Source organism: Pristis pectinata, chromosome 35 (genome assembly GCF_009764475.1).
Source record: "Pristis pectinata isolate sPriPec2 chromosome 35, sPriPec2.1.pri, whole genome shotgun sequence".
Lineage (NCBI taxonomy): Eukaryota > Metazoa > Chordata > Chondrichthyes > Rhinopristiformes > Pristidae > Pristis > Pristis pectinata.
In genome coordinates, this window is record NC_067439.1 from 7,259,892 (window position 1) to 7,285,826 (window position 25,935).

Genomic DNA, 25,935 nt, shown 5'->3' on the forward strand with positions numbered 1-25,935 from the left:
AGTAATTACTTGGCTTTACACCTGTATCGCATTTGTCACATTCGGCTTGCAAAAGTCGGGAGCACTAAATATAGGCACTACTATTCTGAGAATTGCAACCATTTTGAAAGGATTAATGTATTACTGTGGATCTAGATCACTTAACTTTCAGGACTAAGTTCCAATGGATAGTGTACTGAATTAGTGTGGTGGCAGCTTCATAAAAGGTTATCAGACTGTTGGGAAAATTGAATGCTAATTAGAAACTAAATCTTTCAAAATTGATATTATACTGTGTAGCAGCCATGCACCATCTCCCAAATATATGGATGTTAAGGGGATTATTTGAACAGGAGAAAGTTTTTGCATCCTGGTGAATATTCCCCAACGACCACATTCACCACCAAAAATGGATGCATTTGTCAATCATCTCAAAATTTTATGGGGTCTTGTCAAGGATAAGATGGGTTGCATAATGATTTTCACTTAGTTTTAAAATGGCTCAATGCATGAAAATTATGTAAATTTTCCTATTATTGCAGCAACCAGTAGGTTCATCACCCACATGATGACCAAGAAGTGCATTAAAATGTCTAAACCCTGCTTTCTTTCTTTCACTTGTGCCTGATAAAATTAGTAACTTCAATGTAACAACAGTGGTTTATGAAACAGACTGGTTAAGCAGATTTTTCAAAGTAACATTTTCTTTGATGGTTGATGAATAACAGATTGGTGTTTGGAAGTTTGAGTTGTACAGGAGTTGAAATATGATTACTTTTCTCTATAATGTATGTACAATGTAGTTTTGTTCCAAACTTGCACAAACTTAAACTAAATCTATAATGTTAACACTTGTGTCAAAGTGAGTTTCCCCATCAGTTATTGCCTTTTAGGATATGGTATGGCCTTTGCTCCTTGGCTAGTCTAGCCGACAGATGGAAGGGTACCAGCCTTGATTCCTACTTCCTATTGATTGTTGACTAGCTTAGACCCTGCTGATACTGTGCTGAAATTGGCATTGACACCTAAGAGCTCAAGTGGAAATTCAGTTAGAGTTCCTGCTGGTGTTCATGACCCATTGATAGGCTTGGATTTAAGTTGTTTGGGCTTGATTGTGATGCCTTCCACTTTAAGAGACTTGGCTAAAGCTTTTTGTCTAAATACTGAGCAAGGTAACAATAATAATAGTCTTCTCACACTTGTCACATTTTTAGAAGCTGAGTAAAAATATAGAGAAAAATCTGTTTCAGGCAGACTTGTACTAAAATAGTAATTATTGAATAACAGCTGCTGTTAATTAGAACTAATGGAGAGAAGTTGCAGCTTTAAATTTTATGCGTAGTAATTAATGGAGTTGTTCATTGGCAGAATAATCCTTGTGTTGATATCAGATTTTATTTCCTCCTAACATTGTGGCTTAGTGAAGGACACATAATTGGGATAGCTTTCAAGGGTAATATTACCTTTGTCCTCAGTAGCTGAGGTCATGGTCTTGGGAGATGGTCTCTGGGCAGGTGAGCAATGGCAGTACATTTTGTAGATGGTACATGCATACTGCAGCCATAGTGGACGGAGTAAATGCTTAGGGTGGTTGGTGTGATTTCAATCCATTGGACTTATTGATGGTGTTGAATTGCTTGAGCATTGCAGCTGTACTTTTCCTTACAAATTGAAAGCATTTCATCATACTTGACTTGCCATTTTAGTTAATGGAAGGACTTTACAATCCAGGAGATGAGTTACTTGCTGCAGAGTACCCAGCCTGTGGCCTGCTTTTGTAGTCATAATATTTATGTGGCTGGTCCAGTTGAGTTTCTGGTCAGTAATTTGTGGGAGTTTCAGCAAAGTTAATATCATAGAATGACACGTGTTTAGACTGTATTGGAACTGGTCATTATCTGGCACTTTTGTGGCATAAATGTCACTTGCACACATGCTGCATATTGTCTTAGTCTTGCTACATGTGAGTATAGACTGTTTCATTTCCTGAGTCCCTAATGGATTGAACATTGTTTAATCATCAGTGAATCTTAAGACGGTAGGCCATTGACGAAGTGGCGGAAAATGTTTGGGCATTGGATACCATCCTGAGGAACTCCTGAAGTGATAATGTTGGCATTGAAAAATTGACCACCTACAACCATTTTCGTTTGTTTAGGATGCCACTCTAACCATTGGAGTGGTTTTCCCATTACCCATTTATTTTGTTTTTGCCTGGGTGCTGTGACATCATATTCAGTCAAATGCTGCATCAATACCAAGGGCAATCAGTCTTCCTTTCTCTGGAATTCATCTGTTTGGTCCATGTTTAGATTAAGACTATTGAAGTTTGGAGGCTAGTGGATCTTGTGAAACCGAAACTAGGCTGTCAGATTGATTTTGTCCTACTTTTTGTGGGCACGGCATACTTGGGCAGTTTTCCAACATTGGTTGGTTCTGGAATGTAAGACTTCAGCACAGCAGATGTCTGCTGTCAGTCTTTTGCTGTATTTTGTGCGCTCAGATTTTTTTTATCATGTGGACTGGATTGAATTGGCTGGCTTTCGCAATGGAGACCTTGGGAGAAAGTCTAGATGGATCATCCGTTCGGCTCTCCTGTTTGCAGACACTTGAAAATGCTTCAGCATTGTTCTTGGCACCTGCATGTTGTGCTCTGCTATTGTTGAGGATCGAGATGTCCTTGTAGCCTCCTTCCATTAGCGGTTTAATTGTTTACCACCATTTATGATTGTATAGGGGAGGGCTGCTGGGTTTTAATCCATTGCTGAATAGACAAAGCTGACTAAACCAGCACAAAATCATGTGTTGCCCAGATTCAGCATTTGCAGTCTCTTGTCTCCAGTTGTGTATTGCATGTTCTCTTTGCTGTTTGGTGAGTATGTCCTGTTCAGCATCACAAGATTAGCATCTCATTTTTGGGTAGGTTTGGCACTGTTCCTAGCATGTCCTTCTGCACTCATTGAACCAGGGTTGATCCCTTGCCTTGATGATGATAATAGAGATGAAAAGACCAAGTCATGAAGTTACTGTGTTGGAGTATCTTGCTGTTGCTGCTGGTCCATAGAACTGCCCATGCCCAGTTTTGAACTGCCAGACTTGTTCTGAGCATCCCATTTAGCATGATTATCATACTACACGATATGAAGGTATATTTTCCAAGGGGGCCAGCAGCAATGCGCTGATTATTTGAGAGATTATGCCTACATTTGGTCTGGTTAGTGCTGGAGGACATTACAGGCTGTCCAGCCCAATCTTGTTCCTGCATGTATGCTTTCTAAAGGGAGTCATTAAAGTAGCCATAAAGGGGAGTCTTATCTGGTTATAGTTTTATGCTCTAGGCAGATCACTAGAATCAAGTACAAGTCCTCCCCAGGTTACGGCAGGGTTCTGTTCCTGTGAACAGTTCCTAACCTGGACAGTTTGCAAATTGCAAACGTGGCTGCGAGCAGAACTTCCAGGTGGCGCAAGGTGCCTGTGACCTCATAGCAGCGGCAAATTCATCCTGCAAACTCCCAAATGGTTGTTTGTATGTATGGGCTGTACGTACATTGGGCGTTCGTAAACTGGGGAGGACCAACCAGACTGGGAGATCTCTGCTGCAAGAGCTAATCCAGGTAAACTTAAATTTGATTTTGGAGTGCAATGACTCAGTACTATAATGTTGCATCCAGCCATTGAAGTATTGTAAGCTTGATCTAGATTTTTAAAGGCATTGCTCATATATAAGACCAACATTGCCACTATAATTATCTGAAAAATTAAAGCAGGAAATGCTGGAAAAACTCAGCAGGTCAGGCAGCAGCATCCGTTGAAAGAGAAACCCTCAATGTTTCAGACTGTGATTGTTCAGAACTGGGAAAGAGATGCCAATAGCTTTTCAGTAGGAGGGAAGATGGGGTATGGATGTGTAGAACAAGGGGAGTGTCTGTGAAAAGATGGTCAAAATGGCTTATGGGGATGGTTGTCAGCAACCAGGCCTGTGGAATGAGTCACTGAATGTGATGGGAGAATGAGGTGGAATTGTGAACCCCAACAGCTTTGGATTATCTTTGTTTCTATTGCCTGTCCTGGTTGTAGGGTTAGCTTCTAGTGAAACTAAAAAAACCAAGGTGCTAGAGGAACTCAGTGGGTCAGGCAGTGTCTATGGAAGGAAATGGACAGTCAGCATTTTGGGTCGAGACCCTTCATCTGGTCTCGAAAGGTAGAAGGGAGATAGCCAGTATAAAAAGGTGAAGGGAAGGTGTGGAACAAGAACCAGCAAGAGATGGGTGGATCCAGGTGAAGAGGGATAATAGGCAGATGGAGGAGGGAAGTGCGGGGATAGCGGCAGAAGCTGAGAGGTGATAAAGGTGGAGGCGAGAAAGGGCTGAAGATGGAGTCTGATGGGAGAGGAAGGTGGAGCATGGACTTCCCCTGAATCGCAAGAGGTGTAACACTTATTCCTGCACCTCCTCCCTCATCACTATCCATGGCCCTAAGCAGCCCTTCCAGGTGAGGTGGACATAGCAAATCCTCCACCCTTATTGTATTTGGTGCTCCTGATGTGGCCTCCTCTATACTGGTGACACCAAGTGCAAACTAGGTGACTGCTTCAAACACCTGTGTTCCATCGCCATGGCAATCTGGAGTTTCTGGTTGCTATCTATTTTAATTCTCCTCCCCATTCCCACACCATGTTTGTCCTCTGCCACCTCCACTGCCAGGGTGAGGTTAAATGCAAACTAGAGGATCAGCCTGGATAGTCTACAACCCAATGGCATGAACATTCGAATTCTTGTAAACTCCCCCACCCCACCCCCTGACTTTTTCTCTCTCCTCCCGATCTACCCAGTTCTTCTGACACTCACCTCAGCCCCCATCACCCTGTTTGTTTCCCTTCCTTCACCCACTCCATCTGCCCATTGCCACACTCCACCCACTGGGTCCCTCCCCCCACTGTTTCCAGCTGCCCTTCCCACCTCCCTCACTTGATTCCATGCTCCATCTTTCTCTTCTATCAATTCCATAATCTTTAGCCCTTTGCCGCCTCTACCCATCACCTCCCAGCTACTTCCACTCACCCTTCCTCCCCTAGATCCACTGATCACTTGCCAGCTCTTGCTCCAACCCTTCCTTTCACCTTTTTTGTACTGGCAATTAGGTCAAAGTTACAACAAAATTATGTTTGTTGAAGGAAATTTGTTTTTCAAATCTTTATTGCACTAGTTAATCCAATTTTGATAGAGCTTTGATGGAGAAAGATGATGGGGTGGGAAAGGTAACACCCAACCCACAATTGGTTGAACACTTGGAGTAATGCTCTGTGAAAGTGCTATTGGCTGGTGCAACCAGAACGAGTTTGTCTTTTGTTTTATGAAATGACTGCTGGAAGGATAACTATTCAAAAATGTTGCCCCATGGGTGTGTGGAGGGCATGTATCCCATTCTTGAATATCGCTGGATTATTTTAGGCTGGGGCATCCTCCTTTGACTGACTTTAGAGCGACTTTGAATTGAATCCACTAAATACGTAAAATATGTACTTTGTTATTCATGAGGAGGGATTATTACAGTGGAATAACCTATTTTTATTTCTTTATAGGTATTGATGGTAATAATGCATAACTATTCAGGGATTATACTGCCTGTACAGTCTGTTTATGTCCTGGTTTCTGAGAATATAAACTAATGTTTTTTAAGTCTGCTGATGTTAATTGGTGTCTTCAGTTGCAGAAATTGTACATGATTTAAATCAACGTGTTGACACAAGGTGTATTTAATGTGCTACTTGAAATGTTCTGTTTTATTCTTCCTCTCTGGGGAATAGTTTTGTGGGGACTGAATACCCTGCACCATGTCCAAGCAGCCATAATTCATGTATTGGTCTAGGCAGCAAATGTTGTTTAAATGTGCTACCCCTATATTCCTTGCCTGGTACATTCATACAGATGCATTACTATGGAGTATTAGATGCGTCTAAATAGCAGGAGCTGTAGAAATTTTTTTTTGACCTGGATTGCTTCCCAAAATGTAACCCATCTACAGTTTTAATTCGTGGTCTCCAATTGCTTCTACAATCAGTAACAGGTATATAACTGTTGTTACTTTAATGATTTATGCCTCCCCTGCTGGAAAGTGTGCATGTAGGGATAGGGGAGAGTGTGTTTGGTTTGGGTTTAACTTTTTGGGAAAATATGCTTTCACCTTTTGTATTGAGGTGTAAAAGATAGTTATTTGTGAATTGCAATTTGTGTCTGTGTCTCGCCTTGTACTGAGTGTTAACATGATCTCTGCTTGATAGATGTTGATAACGTGGCTGAAATTTGCAGTATTGCTGGCATCTAATGTGGTGTTATTTTTCCCCTCTTGCTTTACTAGTGTCCATTTAAAGTGGTAGAATGTTTATCTGATGCTGTTGTGATTTAATCACTTGGATGTGTGAAGATGGGGAAGGAATAAGACCATTTACTTTCATAGCACAGGATAGCAAAATATGAAGCAACCACTTTTATTCATGAAATACTGCAGTTGGTTTTGGCAGTAGAATTTTAAACATCTTTAATGTTTAAAGGTGTTCTTTATAAATTGAAAACTGGGCTCTTAGATTTGATGAGGACGCGAGATTACAGAAGCTGGAATTTGGACCAGATGAAGGGCCTCAACCTGAAATGTCGACTCATCCCTCCATAGTTGCTGCCTGACCCACTGAGCTCCTCCAGTGTCTTGTGTGTTGCTCCTAGATTTGGTGATGTACATGTTTCTTGTATATTGGTAGTAAGCTTTTGTAGATCCGGAGGCAGAGTTTCAGCAATTCCTTTCCTCTCTCAGATGCTGCTCGACCTGCTGAGTTCCTCCAGTATATTGCTGTTTAATAAAGAGTAATCTGGAAACTGACTTGTGGGTACTGTGCGACCAGGGTCGAGAGGAGATCCATGTAGAATGTTTAATGTAGCAAGGGGCTTTGTAGTTAAATTATTTAAATTTATATTGGGTAATGAAGAAAACCGGGGGTGGGGGGGCAGATGCATTTGGAAGATGCTTTTGAAGGTAGGATGACGTTCATCAAAGTATTTAGATGAAATTTCAGAGCTGAAGTCCTGCCACAATTGGAGAATGTAAGGAGGGAGCTGAATTATATTGTAGGCCAGAGCAGGAAGAAGAGCGCGTAGGCGAGGATCTTTAGTGGCAGAGGAGGTTATGGAGTCATAGCAAATCTTGCTTTTCAAAATAAGTTTTGAATTTGATGCATGAAGAGATGGAGAACTTTAAGATATGTGATGTGTATTGGATAAGTTGAAGTTCACAAAAAGCTGGAACTTGTGACAAGCAAAGAGGTAGTTGCAAATTTTAAGTTGTATACAGTACACAAGAACCCAAGAAACTGGGAGCAGGAGTAGGCTGCCTGGCCCCTCAAGCCTGACCCACTATTCAGTATAATAATCATGGCTGATCTCTTCCATCTCTGTGCCAGTTCTACATAACCCTAAATTCCCCAATCTACCTCTTTAAATACCTCCCAGTGATCTGGTCTCCACAACCTCCAGGGTAGAGAATTCTAGATATTCACAGCCTTTGAGAAGTAATTCCTATGCTTGGGTTTTAGATGGTTTTTATTTTGTAACTGATTCCTCGTTTGAGACTCTCCCACTCATAGAAACATCTTAACATCTACCCTGTAAGTCACCTTAGTATCTTCAATAAGATCATTCTTCTAAATTCAGAATACCGGTCTAATGTTTTAGCTGTTTGTGATGGGGCAACCTTCTCATTGCTTCCAATGCTAGTATATCTTTTTCAAATAAGGGAACCAAATCTGTGCATAGTGTTCCAGGTGTTACCAATTCCAACCCATTTACAATAAGGACCTACTCGACCTACATACCTACTCCCTACACCTGCATGTTAACTTTCTGCTCAATGCACGAGAAGCGAGTCAATGTGGCCTTGTGAAAAGTCATGTTTGACTAATTTGCTGGAGTTATTCAATGAAGCAAGAAACAGTTGATAGAGGGGAACCTGTATATGGTTTGATTGTATTGTTACTCTGGTTAACTTTTTCTTCCTTGATTCATAGGCTCCAGAATCTTGGCGACAACAGATGTCAAACTAACTGGCCTGTAGTTTCCTACTTTTTGTCTTCCCTTTTTGAACATGGGGGTCATGTTTGGGATTTACCGATCTGCAGGTACCCTCCAGTTTTGCAATAAATGCAACCTGTGGATGTACTATCTCCTTCCAGTGTGTGCAACGTTGATATCATTTGTCTTATAATCTTAGAGCATTCAGAGTTGCACCGCTCTGATTTTTCTTTTCTGGTTGTTTATCAGACAGAGCAATTTTAATATTATACCAAACATGTCACAACCCAAGCATAGAAACAATAGAAATAGAAACTAATAAATAGAATTAGTCTATCATTTTTTTTCCATTGATGAATTTTAACACCTTGGGATATACTTCAGGACTTTCTGATGCAAGTTGTGAAAATGCAGCCCAAATTCTTCCAGTATTAGGAAGCACTAGATTTGTTTTTTTTTGTTGAAATAACAAAGATGGGCAGATGGTTTTGGCTGAAATTATTCATTGACAATCTCATCTGTTTTTTAAAACAAAACCTTGCAGTGTGGGCTTTTTTTTAAGGAAATATTACTCCAGTTGACTCTTCAATTGCCTCTGTCAATTTTTATCCACTTCTGAAGTTGCTGGCTGTGTGGCAGTACATTTAGACTAATGGTGCCCATTTTTCCCAGGTCAGTATGTCTGTGGGTTATTTCAGCAAGAAAGGCACATACACAGAAGTACTTTTAAGGTAGTAGCAGCTGAATAGTTCAAGAATGCTGTTGAGAATGCCCCAGCAGAGATGAAGAAAGAAATCTGGCACCTTGTGGTTTGCATAATTCAGTATCTCATCCAGCTTTGTATCATCCTTTAAGAACTGAGGGCACTTATTCAATGTATTTAGTTATGAATAAGCCCACCTGATGAAATATATGCCTATTTGATGGGCAATTAATGGAAGCAGAAACATAAGTACAGTTTACAGAATGGTTTAACTGAAGCATTTTATTTCACATCGAGCATCTGCAATTAAAATTGTACATCAGATCTTGCAGTGACCAACTTGGGATGGGTACAGATGTGAATTAACTACAACATCCTTCTGAAAGATAATAAAGGGAAATGTTAAATTGCTTAGAACAGATAAAAGCATTGGATCAGATCATCCCAAGATTTTCTAGGTTTGTGTTCCCACTAAATTTAAAAATTGTATCAAAATTCAACAATTATTTGGCTTGGCTAGCAGCTGTGGTGAACTGATTGGGACTGGGTATTTTACTTGCAAGAAATGGATTTGAGCATATTTCAGAATTTTCCTGCAGAGGAAGTTACTGAATTAGTTCCAGTGATCCCTTTTTGCTCAGTCCTGCATGCCCTGCCAAGCCTATGTATCTAATACCTTGCAAAGAATTATTAAATGTCCCTCAATGATCCTAACAGGCTGTGTTGTTCAACTTGAACTTGTCTGTATTGAAACACAATTTATAATTTCCTCATCTTATCCTCTTTTATCAATTATCTTGTATCTTTGGTTACCAATATCCTTTTCTCCACCACTCCCTCCAGTAAATGTAAACAGCCAATATAAAATATATTTTTAAACTTTATTCCATTTCTTGAACCTTTTATGCTCCAAGGAGAGTCATAACATCAAATAGCTGAAATCCCTTGACTGATATTATTCTGGTAAATTGCTTCTGGACTTTCTGCAAAGGTCATAATGTTCTGATGTTTGCTCAGAACAGGACACGGGAATCATCATCATATTGGACAGTCCCTCTGGATTGAGGATGACTTGCTTCCACTCTGGCCTCATTAATCACCTCAACCTAAGTGGGAACTACAAATTTTTCTACAGATGCTGCAAGAGGAATCTGACAAGGTAGCCAGATGGGTGGCTTGTGTGGTGGTACACACTTTCTAATGGGCTTGTGTGGTTCCAGTATGTGGACCCCTCTCAATACCATTCCGAATGCTGCTCTTCCACTGAGCTGTCATGGGCTAGGGTTTCCAAAAAGTCGAGGGATACTGCATTCTTTGTAATGTGACCTTGAATCTTTCTGTCAGGCTAGTAAGCTCTTCCTGTGACAGTACTGGGAATGGAATGCTTATTTTGTGAGTCTGGTGTTGGGTATGCAAACAATGTGTGGACTGAGGATGTTAGCCTGAAAGTTGGTTCACTTATCTTTCCCATGGATTTGGAGGATTTTGCAGAGGCATGATGCCTTGCCTTGAGGTACTTGCTGTAGGTGGTCCAGGTCTTGAGGGCAGGAATGACTGCTGCCCTGGTAGATCACGAGTTTTGTAGCAGGTTTTAAGTCTTGATCTTCATGTACCCTTTTTCATATTTGACTAAATGCCATGATGGTGCATTGAAGTTAATGGTGACTTTCTTTATCAATGAGAGTCAGGTCAGGCCTTGCCAGCTGTTATACTCAACCAGCAATTCATTGCTCTTGTACGCTATATATAAAGCCTGTTCACACCCATTTTCTAATTGCTTGTATTGTGTAACCTGACATTGTTGGCAGTAATGTGTCTAGGCTTATGACATGAGGAAATCTTAAGTATCTGTTTTGGCTGAAAGTGACTTGTATCTTTAGACGTCAGTAAGATTAAAAATTCCCCAATTGACAAACCGTATCTGTGTAATGCATTCAAAGTACTTTGTCCTTTTTCTGAGATAAGCATAGGGTAACTTATGTTCCCTTTGTTGAGTATAAAACTTATTAAATTTTCACATTCCTGTATCCTGTTGCGATTGATCACAAGACTTGCAATAACCCAGTTTAATTAAAAAGGATGTCTTTTAATTATTTGTTAAATGTTGATCCAACATTTCTGGTCTGTTGTAAGTCTTTTGCTAGAATGAATGCAAGTCTGTGTGATGCATTACCTTATGGACTTCATCTTATTTGGATTGTGAAACCATTTGTGCTGCACAGACCCACCATTACATTAGTTTCTGCCAATGGGTTTTCTGGAGATGAGTAAACTTCTGTTGGAATGGAACTGTTTTAACTCTGCATATCTTCTATCCTAATGGTATGCAACCAATTTTAAAAACCACAAATTTGTTTCCATTACAGCCCAACAGTAAGCTATAAACTTAATTAGATCCAAGACCTATTTACTTGTCTGTGTTGAGTTGGTTGTCCTTTCTTTGATTTGGCTGGTGAGATGAGGTGGTACATTTGATATTTGCCCTGCTCCCCCAGGCTGTCCTTCCTAATGTATTGAGTCCTCCAACTGTAAATTGTATGCACTGATGTAAATTAAGTACAGAATTGGTTTTGCTGTGATGTGTTCCAGTAGCCTTTGGCCACTTGTCAAGACGCGCACATTAAGCATGGCCATTTAGGTAATTGCCATTAGAGGCACTAATGAAACATAACCAAATTAACAGATGGGATGAGGAAAGATGGTGAGGAAAGAACTGGAGTGGCTTTAATTTCACACTGGTGTTATAGGTAGAATAATACACCAAGCACTTGTTTGGTATCAAAGATTTCATAAATGTGAGGTCAAAAATTTAACCCTAAATGCACAAAATAGCTGGTTTCTGGTGAATTACACAGAATATGAAGTGAGACATTGGTTGGGATGTGTTGGTTTGTGCATCAGAGATGGGAGTATCCATTTAAGTTGCTGTAAAATAACCTTCCTTCAGGCATTATTTTGTGTTTGTGCTGATGGGGATTATTCCATGTTGAGTGCCATTTAAAATATAAATATAGAAGCAACAAGAACAGATGCTGTCATTTACCATTTTCCAGCTAAGTTTTTTTTAAAAAAAATAATGAATTCCTTGATTGGGCAATGGACAATCTGCTACAGGAACTCAGTGGGTCATGCAGCATCCGTAAGAGGAAAGGAACTGTCGACCTTTTGGGTTGAAACCTCGTTAAGGTACTCGAACTCCTTACCCAACATTAGTGCAAGATTTGGACCCAGTGACGAAGAAAGGCTGATAATATATTTCCATTTCAGGATGGCGTGCGACTTGGTGAACCTGCAGGTGGTGATGGTGTTCCTTGCAGCACCTGCCCTGCCCATCTTGGTGGTAAAGGTCGTGAGTGTGGAGTTGTTGGAGTATCCTGAACGTGGTAATTGCGATGCACTTGTGACAGTACACATTGCAGCCACTATATGCTTATAATGGAGGGAATGAATGAATGTTTAGGACAGTGGTTAGGGTACCAATCAAGTGGGCTGCTTGGTCCTGGATCATATGGAGCTTAAGAGTTGTTGATGGTGTACTCATCTGGGCAAGGGGAGAACGTTCCATCACAATCTTGATTTTTGCCTTGAGATGGTGGAGAAGCCTTCAGGAGATGAGTCACTTACTGCAAGATTTATACCTCTGACCTCCTGTAGCCATGTATTTTTGTCTGGTCCTACTGAGTTCCTGGTCAATTGTAATGGTATTGAATGTCAGGGGAAGCTGGCTCTCTTGTTGATGGTTACTACCTGGCATTTTTGTAGTACAATTGTCATTTGCTAGTTGTCAGCCCATTCCTAAAATATTGCCTATGTCTTACTGCTTGCAAGTGTAGACATCTTATTTTCCTCAGCAAATGAAACAATATTAAAAAAAACTGCAGATGCTGGCAATCTGAAGTAAAAGCAGAAAATGATCTAAACACTCAGTTGTTCAGGCAGCACCACTGTCAATCGCTGATGTTTGAGTATCTACTTGAGTATCATGAGCTGCCAGATCTGATTCTATCACATTAAGCACATTTGAAGTGTCACAACACTATGGAGGGAGTCTCCACAAGTATTGTGCAGTGGTCACTTTTACTGTTGTCATTATGGACAGATGCATCTGCCACAGGTAGATTGGTAATGATGATGTTCACTTAATAGCTGCAAAAGACCCAATCTGGCAACTGTGTCCTTTGGGAGTTGTTTAGCTCGGTATGTGGTAGTGCTACCAAGCTACTTGTTGATGGCTATTGAAGTTCCCCCATCAAGAGTACATTCTGTGCCACTTCCAACTGTGTGTAATATGTAGGAGCATTGATTCATCTGACTGAGATAATGGATCGTAATCAGGAGGAGGTTTCTTGCCCATGTTTAACCCAATGCTATGAGACTTCATGGAATGTTGAGAATTCCAGGGGCTACTCCCTCCAGCCTGCTGTTCCACCACCTCTTGTGGATCCATTGTGTCAGTGAAATGAAGTGTACCTAGGGATTGTAATGGAGTCTAGCATATTGTTTAATGTGTGATACTGTTCTGTATTCAATATAAATTTCTTTAGTGTTTTGAATAATAAATACTGAACTAATTTGACAAAGTGATAAATATAACTGCTTAGTTGATACTTTCAACATCTGTGCCTTTCTGGATATTTAATCATACACTGGAAATTAAAAATATGCTGATATTGGTTTTGTGAAATACTTCTAATCTCCTTTCTAACAATTCACCGTGTGCTATCTTGGAACCATAAATAAAAATGTACTCATCTAGCTGAGGTGCAGAGGGTATTGGTGCTAGTGGAAATATCACTGCCTCGACAGGCGTTAGTACTGGGGGAGGGGAACATCTGACTACTTCATAGTTATAGGATGTACTATTTTGTTAAGTAAATCATTATTTTTGATTCCTATCCATTGAATGTGCTTTAACCACTTTTGTAGTTCATATCTTTTAGAAGAAGGCCAGCGGAGCTTTGGAAGCTGCTTTGTAAAAGGGGAAAACACAGTTCTTTGCACAATTGGGAACTCTGGAGTGACCTTGTTTAATACTTTCTCCACCGTTTCCTGCCCTTTGCTTAACTAATGACTTGGAAGTAGAGCTATAAATATTTTAAAAAACTATTTCCTTGATTATAGAAAGTTCAATTGAGCAACATGATGCTGTTTTGATTGGAATTCTTCCGTAACGCTGATAGATGATATCAAATAATTTGTAGTAGTTAGATAACTGAAGCTACATTGCCTCAATAAATATCCTGGTGCTTTTGTTTGGAACTGTTCTTGACCCTATAAACTACAAAGATTGTGTGACTGAAGACTTTTTAAGAATACTAAACACCTTCCATGAAATGCAAGCGTGGCACTGAAGTACTTGAGGGCAACTTTGTTACTGTGGCTTCTCGTGAAGCAATTCCATCTTGTGCTGTCTTAAGGATGCAGCAATTACAGGCAAAATTTCTTCCTGTTCCAGGAAGGAGCTACAGTCAGAGGGATGCTCACTTCTGTTCTGCCTAAGAGTAGTGACCTATCCTCTTTTGTAGTCAACAAGTGATTCATGTGAAGGAGATGGTGAGGCAGTGATAATTGTGTGGTTATTTTTAATTCCTACCACTTCAAAAAAAAATTTAATAGCTGTACAAAATTTTTTTTAAGTAACAGCTTTGTAGTGCTATGGATGGATATGCAATATCTTTGGAATCTGTTTTGTCTATTTTATTGTTTTGGTAGTGGCCTATTATCTATAAATTCTAGATCTGAGTTAAATTGTTTGAAGTAGTGCATATTGCACAGTGGAAAGAACAAAGGCTAAGTAAATTGAGTATGGTGGATAAAATTAAGTTTATAAGTTATCAAAAAGTTTCGTGGATAATTTTCCTTTATTGTGGGAAAAGTGGTATCATACCTATGTGTGTAGTTTTTTTTAGAAAAGGTCCCGCTGATGCAAAGTCACACAAAATCCAATACAGAGGAATGGTGTTCAGTCATTTTGGATTTCACCTCAAATTTACCCCAACTTCATTTTTCTGTATCTGTTTCCATCTTTTCCATTGCTGCTAACTTTAATTGGGTGCTTGTCCCTCAGTCCAAGATCCTCATTAAAGATAATAAGATCCTCAAGATAATTTAAGATCCTCATTCTTATTAAAACCCCAAGTAACCTTGCCATAATCTCTCTGCAACTTCCTGTGGTTTTCTTTCCCTTGCACATGTTAGTCTTGCTATCCATACACAACTCATCCTTTGTTCTGTTGGTGTTAAAGTATTTGATTGTCTTGGTTGTGTTGGCTAGAACACCTCGCTTTTTAACTTTATCAATTTTTCAAATTTTTGGCGAGTTTCCTAATTTCTTTCATGGCTTGCATCTTCTCCAGTGCCTCCAGGATTTTTTCTATTTTAACAGTACTTTCTAAATGCATTAATCATTGCATCCTTTAAAACATTAACTTGTAGAGCACTCTCAATGGGTTCTGGTCCTGTTTAGTATTTATATCTCCATACTCTGATGCAAAATAAGTGGCAAATCCACGTTCCTCTTCAGGTTGAACCTGGAAAAGTAATAACTCAAAAGTAAGGTACCTTCCATGTTTGCTTTCGTTGAGGTATTCAGTTGTACAATTGACAATGATTCATTGGTGAGAAATCGTAGTACAAGGTCAGCCTTAAACCTATGCCTGAAGTAAAGTCAGTATCTTGCAAGTCTCACCCCAAGTAATCATCTTGAGAATCAGTCATTTGCCAAAACTGGATGAATTAGTCTCTGCGGGTTTAGTTGCAAGTAATTTAATGCTTTTGGGTTTATGTTGAAAGTTAAACCTTAAGGCTTGGGATGTCTAACACTCCAGACCATTGAAATGTCTGTAAAGAAATAATTCATAAATTCTTTGACCACATAAATAACACTTTTTAAAAAAAAAGTTGGGTAAAATTACTTTTTAAAAGGAAGGGCTTAATATGGGTAATTCTAGCCAATTTCAAGTTAGTAATGGGTATAACTAAAAGTGGGTAACTTTGGAAAGGAATGATTTCCATCTTTGGGGTGGGGTTGTAGATGGAAATAGTTATGGTGGGGGGGAAGAATTCTCAATTCCATATTGTGCACTTGAGTACAAAAGTAAATCTATTTTTTTTGTTTTTAAAGCTTAGATAACACTGCAACTAGAGTACAATGTGTTTACATTCAGTGGAACATGTTTGTAATTGGGCAGTTAGAGATGATACTATAAATAAAAAAAGGATGGAATTATATTGAGGTATTAGGGTGAAATTAGGACAATTAAGTAGAGAATGTTCTGCTCTGATAGAACTTTAAAATGAAAATTTGGAGAAGTGAGTATTTAAAGATGTCCATTGGTGAATAAGCATTAAGAAGGTATGAAACCAGGATTAGTAACAAAAATCCATTGTTCGAGAATTGTTCAGGATTTTCCTCCATTTTGAATCTTAGAATATGGGATCAATTACCAGAACCAGTGGTATTTAACGCTCAAAGAAAAATAATACTAACATGGAAACATCAGGAAATGGATTAAAGAGCTCTTGTACAAAGCTTGGAGGCTGAAGAGTCTGCTTTTTGTACTTCCTGTATTACTTTAATTGTGTAAAATAATGTATAAATTAACATGAGCCTTAAAGTTATTTTCACTATTGCTTGTATAAAAACTCTGAAAGGGAACTTAAAGTTTCACTATTTTCTGATGGGTATAGCACCTACTGTTTGTTGTAATGAGAGCAATCCTGAACTGTTAATCATTTTGACACCTGGATTAAAGTAACTTTTTAATACTTCCACTTTTCATTATACTATTGTATTTCAATACATTATTATTCCATTATGTCCTCAAACATTCTGCGATTTAACTGAATTGGTTGCATTTTGCCAAGCAGATCCCACTGTTCAAATACCTTCAGAACCTGGTAGTTTTTGCCACGGAAGTATTGATGGGCAATGAGCCCTTGTATTCTTAATTGTGATTACTCTGCAATCTGTTGGTGTGTCAAGAAAAGACTAGTATTCATTTAGGATCTTGCCTTCTCAATTTTTCAGAGCATTGCATGAGGTGAATCACCTTTAATGTGTAGAAACTGTTTATAATTGGGCAAAGGTGGACATTTTGTGTCCAGCAGGATTCAAATATGAAAGGAACTGATGTACACACTTGATGTATGCAGATGAACTTGTGTTAGGTTTTCTAGGTTTCATTTTTTAAAAAAAAATTCAAAGTCCTATTTTAAGTTGGCCCAAAATAATTTTTTTTGTACATCAATCTATTTATGGGCGTGTAGAAAATTGCTCTGCTCTGGTATGTGCTGTCCAGAAAAAAGCAGGACAAATCAAGTCCAGACAATTACTGTTCTTCGTCATTAGCAAAATTGTTAATTGTGCTAACAAGTAGCATTCATTTACCAAGACCCCAGTTTGGCTTTTGCCATGACCACTTGGCTGTAGATTTCATTTCAAATGTATCTGAGGAGTGAAATTCCAGAAGTGATGGTAACTGCCTTTGACATCAAGGTGGCATTTGACTGAATGTAACATCAAAGAACTCTGGTAAAATTGAAGTTGATGGGATCAAAAGGAAAATGCAACAACTGAGTTTTACCTTGCATAAAGGAAGAGTTTTGTGGTTGTTGAGGGTCAGTTATCTCAGTCCCTAGGACATTGCTGCAAGGTTTATTCAGAGTTGTGTCCTAGGCTCAATCATTTTTAGCTTGTTCACCAATGGCTGACCTTCCATAATTGGGTCAGAAGAAAGTCTGCTGATGATGGTACAATGTTAATATCCCTGACAAGTCCTTAAAGTGAAGCAATCCTTTTCTGCATTCAGGAAAAGACAACACTAAGGCTGATAAGTAACGAGTAACATTCCTGTCACAGAAGTGCAATGTAATATGATCTCCAACATGAACATTGGGTAGGTGGTTAACATTCGGTGACACTTCCATCAAAATCCTGGTTGTCTCTATTGATTAGAAACTCCACTGGATCAGCAACGTAAATACTGTGTGGCTGCAAGAACGGATGAAAGGCTGGGTATTGTGCAGCAAGTGACTCATCATGACACCAACGTCTTTCCACAATCCAAGAGGCACAAGTCGGGAGGATGATGGAATATTTTCCTCCTTGCTTGGATGGATGCAGCTCCAACAATTCTCAAGAGACTTGACACTATCCTGTTTGATTGGCAGCTCCTCTACCAGCCAAAGCATTTATTCCACCACTGTCAAATCCATGGCTGAAATCAGTGCTGCTTGCAAAATGCCCTGTAGTTATTTGTTTAGGTTATGCAACTTCTTAGTTTTCTACTTTCAAGAAGGATGAGAACAACAGATGCATGTGAATATTACTACCTGCAAGTTTCCCTTGGTTCCACACCATCTTAGCTTAAATGTATTGTAGTTCTTCATCTTGACTGGATTGAAGTTCTGGAACTCTTTAGCCAACAGCATTATTCAAGTACCATCAAAAAGTCTGCAACGGTTCAAGATGGTTTGCCGTCACCTTCTCAGGCCATTAGGGATACCAGTAAATGCTGGTCTTGTCAACACATCTTGAAAAGGAATAATTGCTCCCTTAAGTTGACTGTCTCAGCAAAGGGTAGAAATTTAATCCTTGGTGCCTTACTGTTATAGCTTTTAAAAGTAAGAAAAATAAGTAAGATTTCTCTGTGAAGCTACTGATAAACCTTATTTGTGCTGCATCACATTGAGAAGGACAGAGGACTGCTAAATGTTTATATTGAACGCAAACTGAGTGCAGCATCTTGAAATATGTTTTTTGTTGCAGATGGGCCTTTCCATAGCCTCTGGCAGTATTTAATACTGCCAATGATGATATCACTTGAATCAAAACAAATAGGAGGCAAGGATTGTTAGATTTCAATTGTGAGAAGCATAGTTTCATCTACCCCTCAGGATAGTACTTCAATATTGTGGACAGTACCTCCTATGTATTGCATTGATGCTTTGAATTGGCCATCTTTAAAAAGCTTCAAGTGCTCAAGTCACCACTGGATATTCACATTGTGAGTACATCTGTCTGATCTCTTCAGTTTAAGCTACTAGATCAGTTGGGTTCCGCATTAACTGCAACACTAATTCATGTTTAGATACATGATCATATCACATTTATTTGTCTTATTCTTTGTCACATGGTCATGCTCTTGTGTAAAAAAAAATGCAATCTCCTCCCTCTACTTATGTGCTGTTCTAATTAAGACTTGTGTGGAATGTATGGAAGTCATCTGACAGCTGTGCTTTCCTCCACAACCAACCCCATTCCAATATCTTTTCTTGAAATGCCAGCTATATTAGCAGGACTCTAGCATCGTACACATTAACTGTTCCGCATACTGAGCATGGGCCAGTTACTTTAGTATGAGGAGTATCATAACTGAGTCAATCCATTTCTTTGCATTTTATCCAGTTATTTTTAAGTGTTCTTTGGATGTGGGTAGTATTATCTGACTTGCTGTCTTGGTAGAAGTTATAGCAATGGTTTTACAATAGAGTATCCTTCAGAAGGCATTAACAGTTCATTGGGCTTTGAAAAAAAAATTCAGCATTTTTTTTAATGATGTTAGCCTGCAAATTCCCAGGTTTATTGAATTGAGTTTCACAACTTTTCTGGCATTTCATCTTGTGACCTCTGACTCATTAGTCATAGGTACACTTTCCAAAAGGATGCAGTGGGTTGCAAGAAATAAAAGGTCCCAGATGGCATTCTACCATCCAAAGATGACTAAAACAAGTGGTGACCTGTTGTTGTTCTAATCTAAACTACTTGATTCGACTCAGTCAAAATAAATTCACTGTTGGTCAGTTTGGTTTGCCATTTTTTGATGTAAATCTACTCAATGCATATCCAGTAAAAATGGATGTTATACCAAAAAAATTATTACCAGTATTGGATGGGAAGTTTGACTCCAGTGGAAATTAAATTTAAAATGGTTAAAATGAGCTATTGGTCAAGGTAAAGAGGTGAAAAGTTCAAAATGCTCTTGGCAATTTAGAATGGAGTAAGGTTGATAGTTTTCAGAGATTTAAATCTCTTGAATTCAGACTTGTAAGTTGTGCTTAACTAGGATTTGGGGCTGTATTAAATACATGAACAATTATTTATTTGAGACTGGACAGCACAGTGGTGGAGCTAGTACTGCTGCTGCCGCCTCACAGCTCCAGCAACCCAGGTTGAATCCTTGCCTCCAGTGCTCTCTGTGTGGAGTTTGCATGTTTTCCCTGTGACCATGTGGGTTTCGCCCAGGTACCTCAGTTTCCTCCTGCATACAAAGACATGTGGCTTGGTAAGCTAATTGGCCACTGCAAAGCGCTTCTAGTATGCGGGTGTGTGGTAGAATCTGGGGGGATTTAGATAAATGTGTGAAGAATAAAATGGGTCAGGGTATGATCAGTATAAAAATGGTGGTTTGATGACTGGTGTGGACATTGTGCTAAAGGGCCTGATTCTCTGCTGTATTTCTCTATGAAGTAAACAGGTTTAGTGTTGTGACCAAAATTTCTGCTTGTGTCATTATAATAAGTCCCGACATTTAGGGTTCTTTTTGGTTGAAGCAACTTGGTTATAAACCTTAAAAAAAAAACCTTGGGTATGAATATAATTTTTGTCTCATGGTTTTAAATATTTAGTTTCTTTGATTGTAGAAGTTGACTTACTACCATGATTTGATTTTAACCTCAAGTGTGCTTTCCAATGTTTGGCATTGAAATTGGGCATAAACTTAATTTCTCAAACTACATTTTTGACTAAAGCTAAGAACAAAATGTTAGAATGTGTATTCAATTCTGTTAGTATTCATAAAAGGAAAACACTATTTTGGATATAGACTTTTAAGAATGGAAACATGCCTCCCAATTTCCAGCCTAATCAAGTCTACGTGTATGAGTATTGACATTTTTTCTTAAAATTATGTTCCTGAATTTGTCAATTTTTATTTTCACTTTCAACATTTGTAGTTCTATTTTAAGCGGTACAGTATTTGTCACATGTCAGGCTAGAACTTTGAGCTACGTAATGGTAGTTACAGCTCTGTCTTGGTGGTTGCAGCAGGAGCAATTTGAAGTGATAAATTAAGAATGTGACACGAGAAGGAAATTGGTTTTAAGTGCAATTTTTCATACACTAAGTAACCCCAGTGAGAATACTTGACTACATGCATCCTGGTTCTGAAAGGCTGCCAATTTTCACTGAATTGTTTTTTTCCTTCGTATGGAGCACACTCACTAGTAATGTTCTGTTTTGCATAGCCACGATAGACCTCTAGTATCAGAATTTTTCTTGAAGGGAGGATTTCTCTTGCTCTCTTCATAGATGCACATGCAAAGTGCCCATGTGTTCTCGTGCATATTACCAAATTCTATTTGTGCATATGCTCTAAAATTTAAATATATTCTTCTGTCCTTAACTGAATTAGATTGAATGTGTCAGGCATACTATTTTTCTTCCCTTTTGGAAGGAAGAAAACTGCACATAACACCTTTCCCTCCTTGAGTTAAGCTGATGTTCAGTAATATTGGGAATTTTGAGAGTGACATTTTTTTTTGTGCCTGTAATTTTTTTCTGTTGAATAGCTGTGTTGAAATATGTTATTCCATCCATGGAATTGGAGTAAGTGCAATTCCCCTGTCACTGAAGAGACCCTGTAGCCAGGAATAATTTATCATGTATACAGGCTGTCTGAGCACTTGCATGGCATAATTGAGTTCTTTATATTGATCCATGAAACTATTAATGCTACTCTGATGTAATTTTTTTTGCTGTGCAACGGGGACAATGGCTTTGGTGAATTAGTTCTTTACAAGTAGCCTCCCATTGTCAACGTTGGTGTTTAGTCTTGTGCTAATAAGGCCCACAGGATTAATCTGATCATAATTAGACTTCGTGTAACTGAAATGTTTAAATGTTAAGTGAACTCGAGATTCTACTTGAATGCTGGTGTGTGGAATTAATTTCTCTGAAATTCCAAAATTAAACTCTCCTTGTGTCCCTGGTGATTAAAAGCATTGCTAGTATCAGCCATACGTGCAAGGATATTTTGGGTTTACTTGCAAAATCTGCCGAGTAAATTATCTCTGCCTTGCAGCTTGTAGGAACTGTACACTTAATGCTAGCTCCATGTTACTCTCATGCATCTTTTAGCAACAAACTGGTCTGGACTGCACTGTTCTGCCATACTATGGTATGGTGGAAAGAATTGATCATAGTAAAGGGAAAATAAAAGTTGTATATGAAAATGAATTGTCATTTTCAGTTTTCCTATACACCTTTTAATAGAACAGAATAGAAGACTGACTATCCCAGGTGCAACATGTCTGATCAGAGCCATGAGGAGATTTTAAATTATTGCTGTCTTGGGTCAGAGGCCATGTCTGGTTGCAGAAATAGTAGTTTGTAATGCTTTGGACTTTTAAGGTGAGATTTCCATAAGGGACAAGTGGAGAGGTTTTTGCCATTCTTATTTAATTTGTAATCTTAATGTCATTAAATATTAAGGATTATTGTGAAGATTAATTGCCATTATCTCACAACCTATAAATAGATTTAGGATGTGTATCAAAATTTAATTGTCCAAGTTTGTGTTAAAAATCTTCAGTTCTATCCAATTGTTAGTGTCATAGTAATAAGTGGAGGCTCATGGTACCTTTGCTATAGAAGGCATAAAGTCTGAGGACATGGATGTCAATGCACAAATCAAAAACATTGCATTGTAGGTCAACAAAGCCATAAATATAAATGGAGCCCTTGGAATCATTTCAAAAGAACTGGAATTTGGAACCAGGAAACTTGTGCCAAAGTTATATGGGACATTTCATTGGTTCATTCTGTATGCTATGCAGGATACAAAAATAACTTGAAATAAAGGATTTCAGATTTTCAGAATCTGTGATTTGCCTTTACAAAAGTGCAAGGTTTATTAAAGAGAACTGAGGTGGGAACAGCTGTCAGGAAAGATGAGTTGTCAGAAGAATTGTTCTGTGCTATGTAACTAGGATTAATTGCTTTCGGAGTACAATGGGAGCCTTGCTAGATAATGACCGAAAAATTGGAAGGCTGATTGAGCAGAGAAATGGGATATGCAGCCTATCAAGTCTTCAATAAATCCATTGCACCCTGTATTTCACAATATATTCCACTATTGTGATCTTGCAACCTCTTGCAGTTGTTTGGTAATGTTCTGCTGCCCTTTTAATTGTCATTAACTTTGAGATACAATATAGAAGATTTGAGAACAGAAATTGGATTTTAAAAAAATGTAATTTAAAGTTTAGCATTCAGGTTATAATCCAGAACCAGATTTGCTATTGTGTTTCAGATATATTTGGGATCCTTGCATTAAATGGTTATCTTAATAAAAATACCTAAACACTTCTGTGCAAGTATCAAGAAAAGTATTTAAAAGGCAAGATATTGCCAGTTTCACCTTCAGCTCTGATCATTTTTCTTTTTTTTTCCCAGCATGAAATTCACTATAATGGATAGACAATAATTGGTGAATAGAAGTGATAACGAGTCGATCTTGCCAAAAATTGAGAGTAAAGGTAAATACACCGGGACTTTGTGCTATTTATGGAATTCTATGCTGACAAATGTTATGGGTGTCTTTGCTATTTTGTGCCTAATTGCTCAGTAATAATGTATAACCACCAGAAAGATTACATGTGATACTAAAACATTTTCTATATTCTGGAAATAATATTGCATATTGTCATTGTTCAAACATGTAAACTATTTTCTTGTTTTCTCTGCTCTTTTAGTCAGAGTCCTCCTGCACTACAGACTTTGCCCCTTTTAGCTGTTTAATTGAACGGAAATGATAGGACAAAGTTAGTCAACAGAGTTGGGTTAAACAAAACTTTAAATTTGCCAACATGACGGATTGAAGGAGAGGACCAAGGTAACATACTTGTTCTAAGGAACAAAACTGTGGGACATTGAACAGACACAGGTAGGCCCAGTCAGTTTTGGTGTAGGGAAGGCATTGTCAGAATAGATTGGGGCAATTGGAACAATGGAATAGATTCTCAGGAACTGGGGAGAAATGTAGTTAAGATGGCTTGGATTTTGTGGCTTAATGGCAGAGATCAGTCACCAGTTTGTCCTCAAAATGAAAATGGAGAAGTTGAGGAAATGGTAGGGAAGGTTGAAGATGGACTGTGTGAATTTTGGAAATCGGGAGCAAGGTTGATGTTTTCCTATCAATTTGAGGGAGGGAAACAGCACTAGTAATCTTCAATATAGCAGAATTGAGGAAACAGTGTTGGAGCAAAGAAAATTCCAAAGACATAAGGCCCCGTAAGAGCTTCCATTGCAATATCTTAAATTTGATTTGGAGGAAGTGAGTAGAGTCAAAGTTTTCAGTGTGGGAATGTTCAGCCAGGCAGAGAGTTGTGGTGTGTCATGGGGTCGTACAGCACAGAAACAAGCTCTTTGGCTCAGTGACTGTCAAGCACCCATTTATGCAAGTCCTTTGCTGGTCCAATCTTATTCTTCTGTCACTTTTCTACCCCTCCCCCCTCCATACACACCTACACTTATGGGCAGTTTACAGTGGCCAGTTAAACACCAACCTACACACCTCCTACACAAACTGAATGTGGGAGAAAACGGAAGCAGCAACTTGAGGAGAAACATGGTCACAGGGAGCAGTTGCAAATTCCACACACAGCACCAGAGGTCAGGATTGAACCTAGGCCATTGGAGCCTACTAGCTGCGCCACTATGGATTGGACTGCCTCAGTGCAAGGCGGAACTGGAGCTCACTGATTTGGAGTTATGGAAGGATCAGACAAAAGGAGACGATGAGGGTTTGGAAACTAGAAGCTGTTAAAAGTTGCAGAGGGCATTGGAGGGGATTTGCAGATCTTGGTGGAAGGAGACTTGGTAAGGTGGAAATGGGCAATAGTCCATATGGGAAAGAGTATGTCCTGAAGGGCAGGAATAGTGGTGTAACAGTGGGTACATGTGGATCAGGAAAGAGGAAATTGTCCAAAATTTCCTGAACCTGATTTACTTTCTTGTGACATGTTGAAGTATGCACAAGTTAATGTGGTTTAGTTATGACTGTGTCCTGGGAAGCTAAGATTCAAGTGTTGATACTGGCCACTTGGATCTGAAACTACAGAACTGTGCATTGTCTTGTTGTTTTATGCCAGGAGGTAACAACTGGAAAAGACTGGATAAAATTGCTATGATTGTGGTGTAATTTGGTGAATAATATGCTAAATTTGAAAATGGGTACTGGCAGAGGGATCAACATTATTAACTCTTAGTCTTGTGTCGCACCATTATTTACAAGACAACATAAATCAGTGAAGAAAGAATATTATTGTTGCCCTGTTGACTTCCAGGATCGCTGAAGATATCCGACTCTATAGAATTATCTGGTTAAACTAATGAGGGCTGTTAAATGGAAAATTAAAGGGATAGGTTAAAGTTATGAAATGTTGCTGGACCTGAAACCTGAAGATCACAAGACAAGGGAGCAGAAGTAGGCAATTTGGCCCAACGAGTCTGCTCCAAGGAAAAGGGAAAAAGAAATGAGAAATTGAGGGGGGGGGGGGGGCGCGCAAAAAAAAAAGAGGATGCTGGAAATGCCCAGCAGATCAGCCAGTGTCTGCTGCAGTTTCTAATAAGAACAGAAAAAGCACATTATCTGAAATTGTTGAATGTAGTATCAAATCCCAAAAGTTGTAATGTGCCCAGATGGAGGATGTGATGCTGTTTCTGAAGCTTGCATTGGGCCTTGTTGAAACAGTGAAGGAGACCACAGATGTGACATTGGGAGTGAAATGCAGAATTGGGAAGCTTCATCTGGAAGCTTGGTCACTCCTGGGGACTGAATGGAGGCATTCCTTAAAGCAGTTGCCCAATCAGCATTTGACTTCTCCAGTGTGGAGGCCACATAGGCACCAAATGAAATGCACATTGGAAGATGTGCAAATGAATTGCTGTTTCACCTTAAGGAATGCTTTGAATTCCTATATCAAAAAAAAACCAAATGGCCTTGCCTCATCAGAAATGTTCCTTCTGTCTGATCCATTGGTCTCCTCGTCCTTTCTCCAACTTAAAACTTCATTTGAACTGGGAAAGTGAGGGGAAAAAAAAGTCCTTGACTTGAAACATTTACTCTGCTTCTCACTCCTTACCTGCTCAGTGATTCCAGCTTTTTTTTTTGTTTTTGTACCAGGTATCATGGT

General features: G+C 39.0%; 1 protein-coding gene across 3 annotated transcripts in view; it reads left to right on the forward strand.

Annotated features, from left to right (window-relative positions):
* arhgap35a (Rho GTPase activating protein 35a) overlaps positions 1-25,935 on the forward strand; it is a 121,200-nt gene that overhangs the window by 15,129 nt on the left and 80,136 nt on the right. For all 3 annotated transcript variants that reach the window (XM_052044076.1, XM_052044075.1, XM_052044074.1), the window contains one exon: positions 23,195-23,277. The gene's annotated coding sequence lies outside the window, so the exon portion shown is untranslated. The remainder of the gene's footprint in view (positions 1-23,194; positions 23,278-25,935) is intronic.